This window comes from Citrus sinensis, chromosome 3 (genome assembly GCF_022201045.2).
Source record: "Citrus sinensis cultivar Valencia sweet orange chromosome 3, DVS_A1.0, whole genome shotgun sequence".
NCBI lineage: Eukaryota > Viridiplantae > Streptophyta > Magnoliopsida > Sapindales > Rutaceae > Citrus > Citrus sinensis.
Window position 1 is genome coordinate 36,878,290 of NC_068558.1, and position 5,150 is coordinate 36,883,439.

The following is a 5,150-nucleotide window of genomic DNA, read 5'->3' on the forward strand; positions in this document are numbered from 1 at the left end:
TGGTGGGCAGTTTCTTCGAATGAGTTTTTTTAGTTCAACACCTAAGATTTTCAGTTTTTATCACACTAAGGGTAAATGTTCGTTAGTTCCTATATTTTGGGTTAAGTATTCGATTAGTTCCTCCATTTTAAAAAATACATCAAGACACCACTACTGTTAAATATGTGACTCTCATGCTCTTATTTTACTTTACTTTTATAATAATATTTTTTACAACTATGATCTTGGAAACATTAATTAATTTATCTATAAAAATAATTAATTAACAAATTAACCTAAAAGTAAAATAAAAATAAATTTAATTTTTTGTTGTTATTTCACTTTTAGGATTAATTTAAAAATAATTTTTTTATAAATAATTATTAACAAGATTTTTGCAAACGTATTGAATATTGTTTTAAAATTGTAGTAAGGACTATAAAGTAAAGAAAAAATAAAGGACATGAATGCCACATACTCAATAAAAAAAATGTTATAAGACATTTTTTAAAATATAGGGATTGAGCAAACTCTTAATTTAAAATATAAAAACTAAATAAATATCCTACTATAAATTAATAATTTAATGTGAAAGCAAGACTAAAGTATTGGTGGGCTTTGTAACCCAATGATAACATGGAAGAAAGTCAATTAAAATATGATATTAATCTTCAATTAAATTAAACCATTCAATATCTTTTTTCTTTTTTTCTTTTTTCTTTTTAACTCTTAAACCCACACAAGCTTGTTAATAATTTTTTTTTTTCAAACTGATTCATCATCCATCATTCTCTTAACCTGTTTTTTTTGTGAGTTGAGATATGTCATATGACCTCTCATATATCTACTTTATTTGCCTAAATTTAAAATAATTTCTTTTCAATATTATTTTATTTCTGTTGCAGATAAACTATTTTTATATTTGAAATTGTTTTCAGACCATGATTTTCAAGTTAATGATTTTCATTCATAAATTTATCAATTAAATTTTTTTTATTGAATGTTGCAAAGAAAATAAATAGAAGACTATGATTTAAGAGTGAGAAAATAACTTAAAAAAGAAATAATAATAAATTAGAAGTGTTGATTAAAAAGGTATTGTTGAAAAATAAATAAATAAAACGAAAAGGGGGTTTGAAGAGGATATTTGAGGGGTGCCAATAGTCCAACTTTTCGTCTCACATTCTAAGAAAATCAATTGAAAGCTAAACAGGTTTGGGCCCAAACCCAAAATAAATCTGATTTCAAAAGGCCACTTTTCTTTTCTTTTTAAATTTAAAATAGTTTTTGAATTTTGAATTAGGGAAAACGGTACGCTTTCAAAACCGTCAAAGAAACCAATTTAAAAAAAAAAAACAAAAAGGCGTTCGCGCGCTGCGTAATGCCTGCGTTGCAAGTGTCTATAAAGCATCCCTACTCTTTCTCCCCTTTCTCTTCTTTAATCAACACAATTATCAGAGTCTCACTTTCAATTCAAACCCTAATTAACGAAAGATTTCCAATGTGTTGTGTAATTGCGAAACCCTAATTTACGAAAGAAGACCGATACATTCGTAATGTGATGGTGTGTAACGTCTGGATTAGATGCCCTTTAATTTCTATACGATTTACATTTGATGGGTATGAGCAATCTACCTTTATTCCCCATTTTCTTCATTTTTTAAATGTTAAATTTAAAATTTTATATTTTCCCTTTGACTCTTTTTGTATTGATGTCACTTTTTTGAACGGATTGGTGAGAAAGGAAGATCTTCACACCTTTGAATGCGGTATTTGTTTACCCTTCCCTTGTTTCTTTACAAGATCAAGATGTTATTTGCTGCCCCTGTAGTTGGTAGGTTTCCACTGCCAAAAGAATGGGGCAGACAAACAAGTGGGTGTATTTTGCTTTAAACTATATTTTTCATTAGTCCAGATAATATGGCATTAGGAAAAGTTTTTAGTAGAGCCACGGAACCTTATCTTTTGCTTCTGTCAGTTGCTTTGCACAGTGTTCTTTTTATTCTTTGAATTTTAAGAATGCGATCTTTTTTCTGCTTTATTGGCATTTTTATTAGCAAAAATGTTACATCTGCAATTAACCCGCTATTTGCTTCTTCAATCTACCATCTGGATGCTTTTGTTTTGCAAATTGTATGGGGTTAGTGACATTTTCTCACTGCAGGATAGGGAACATGGCTGAAAAAGAATTGTCATATTTGTAGAAAATAATTTCTGTAGCCATATTCAAATTTTGCGAATAAATGCTTTTTAAACTTAATTTTTTGGTGTCTACAATTGGCTTTGGAATAGCTAGCAATTGGTAGTGGATATAGAGGTATATTGGATATCATAGTTTTCTTTTTTTCTGTCAAGGAATTATCTCCTCATGTTATTTTCTTTTATCTTACTCAAAGATAATTATTTGAAGAAGTGGTAAAATTTGCTTAAGTTGTTTTGTGCGGGATTTCAAGCAATAAGTGTGATATACAGCATTCCTTTATCTATTATGTTGTAGTACAGAGGTTGCTTTGATGATAGCCAAATCAAATTGATGACATTCGCTCCCTAAGCAGCAGCCCAGTTGGTTGAGGGCTTGGGATCTAGTGCTTGGCTGTACTGAGGTCTTAGGTTTTCCAGCCTTTCTTGCCTCATAGGTCATGGGGTTGGGGCGCCTGGCTGAACCCCCAGTTTAGGACGTTGCCAGTGTGGACCTATGGTCCAGGTTGGTGTGGGAATCTAGGTTATCAAGAAAGAAAAATGGATGATATTCAAGAGGTCCTGGCCCTCTGTCTTGTGGTTATTTATTTTGTTAATTCAGGTCTTTTGAATTTTCCTTTGGCTTTCTTCATTCTAACTTTTAAGCATTCTGAAATTGATCCTGATTTTGTGACGGATCAAATTATTCTGGACTTGTGGCAAATCAAACTAGCAAGCAAATAGCATCTTACCCACAATTCTTATCCTACATTGTATTTTAAAATCAAAGTATTATTCTGCTTAGATTTGATGGATTAGTGGGGAATGACCCTTTGTAGTTGCCCGACAGCTCCTTTTAGTTGGTTACATTATTATTTTGTCTTTTTAATTTCCTGCTATGGACTTAAAGAGACTATTTATGAGGAGGTTAATCTTGTTGTGATGTATGAAAACTATATTTTAAGAAAGCAGTTGTTTGCAGTTGCTTCAATTGTCTTGTGTTCCTGTTTTATATAGAGTTTCTCTTATGTTCCTTGTTTATTTAGAGAGTTTATCTCAATGAACACGATTTATCTGAGTAGGGAAGTCACTGCAGGGAGGGAGAAACTTGTTTAGAGTAATATGTTGATATCTTTAATGACAGACTTTCATTCTATTGTCACTGCCTTTTTTGAAAAATTGGTTGCTGGAGTGGCTATGAAGTGCAAGAAACATTTTTGTAAGTTAGGGGAATGTTGGATATGGTCAAATATATACTTTTGTTCGTAGTCTTCTGTGCTGATTGAGATGATCCTATAAGGTCTAAGGTGTTCTGTTTTTCCATTTGAAAGAATTTATGTGGAACAGTAGTAAATTTTGAGGGAAAGAATTTTGTTGGTCATGTTGAAACATAGAACTCAAGATTGACTGTCATTTTTGTGCCACATAGTGCCTCCTCTAGAGCTTTGAAAACTGATTACTGTACCTGCATTTGTCACCTTTCTTGTTGCTGTCACTCTCTTATTTTTATGGAGATTTGGGGATAGCAATAAATGGGAGGTTAAGGTTCGGTCTGAGATGGTTATTTTTCATGCAGTTGATATTGGTTTTCGCAATCTACTAATTGATGCATTTTTGTGACCCATGAAGCAGAGGAATTGAATATAGTCCTCTGTTGTAATATTAAATACTGGCCCTGGATTAATTGCCTTGTTCAGATTTACATGCCTGCATGTCAAATGGGTCTGTTGCCTTCCATGTTGAGCCCTTCTCGTATATGTTCATTCCGTCTGTTCCAGATTGGAAAGCTGCAGTGTCACCCCTTGTGTTACATATGGTCTGAAATTGACTGACCAGTAAGAACTAGTGCATGATCTTGTGGCTGCTGGGCATCAGTCTCAATATAGAGATTTGAAAAGAGCTGCTATTCCTGCTACATGTGGACAAGACATTGAAGTTCCTGACACCAATGCATACCCTTTAATGTGTTTTGAGGCAGCTAAGATGTCCACACTTGGTGCAACCCGTGTCAGGCTACCATCCTCAATCAGATATTGAAGGTAATAGTGATATAATACAAATTCAGATAAAATGTGTTGAAAACATCCGAGGAAGACAAAAGAAACTTTAGAACTTTAAGGTGACATTACACAAATACAAAGATGCTATTTGTTTCTTTTATTCTATTATTCATTTGGTTTAGGAATAACTTTCTTATGGGTCAATTATGATGAAATTATACGGGATCAAGGCAACATGCTGGAAACAAGTTGTATGCTTTAGCCTTTTTTTTTAATTTTTATAATGCTGGCTTTTACAATTTGATTTCACAATTCAGTGCTTAGGAGAAGGATGCAACTCTTGGAGATACCAAATCCATAATAACAGACTTGGGAAAACTCAAAACAAACAAGTTTTCTGTCCTTACCATCTTCACATTTCTCTACTTTGCTCTTCTAATATAGGGAAGTATTTTACTTTAGCACTGTTAATCCTTGGTACTTTTTCCTAGCAGAAATTTTGGTAGTGGGAAGTACTTCCTCTTGAGATTTGGTGGTGTGCAAGAATTCTGCAATTTGATCAAGGAAAATTTTGGTATTCAAAAGTATGCAATATGTTGATATTTGAACTACTATGTACTACCTGAAAATTTGATGCTGAAAATAACTACCTATTGTGGAACAACTACCTGAACATTTGATGCTGATATATTTCTGCTGCTTTTTTCACAGCTGTCAAATTCCCTTTTTCCCCTTATTTGCTGTAATAATTTTCCTTTCGTTTTGTTATTAGTTTCTTTCTTTAATTTTTATTACATGGACTGATGTAGTGTGTTAACTGTTGTATATGTGCTTCTGACATCAAGTGTATGGTTATGAACATTGAACAGTTGTATTACAAGATTGTTAGACTTTTCTACTGTTATGGTTAGACTTGACTACCACTGTTGAAATCGAAAAAAGGAAAGAGTGTAGATCTATAAACACCTAACAGTTGTATTACAAGACTGGTTG

The 5,150-nt window shown here is 32.5% G+C and overlaps 1 long non-coding RNA gene across 2 annotated transcripts; it reads left to right on the forward strand.

The window, feature by feature from the left end:
• The first annotated feature begins 1,162 nt into the window (after positions 1 to 1,162).
• LOC107177148 (uncharacterized) lies at positions 1,163 to 4,890 on the forward strand. Of its 2 annotated transcripts, none has more exons than XR_003065254.2 (2): positions 1,163 to 4,196; positions 4,475 to 4,890. It is a non-coding gene; the product is annotated as an uncharacterized LOC107177148 (long non-coding RNA). The 2 variants fall into 2 exon arrangements; XR_008052713.1 differs by having other exon boundaries at positions 4,652 to 4,890.
• Positions 4,891 to 5,150: the final 260 nt, after the last annotated feature.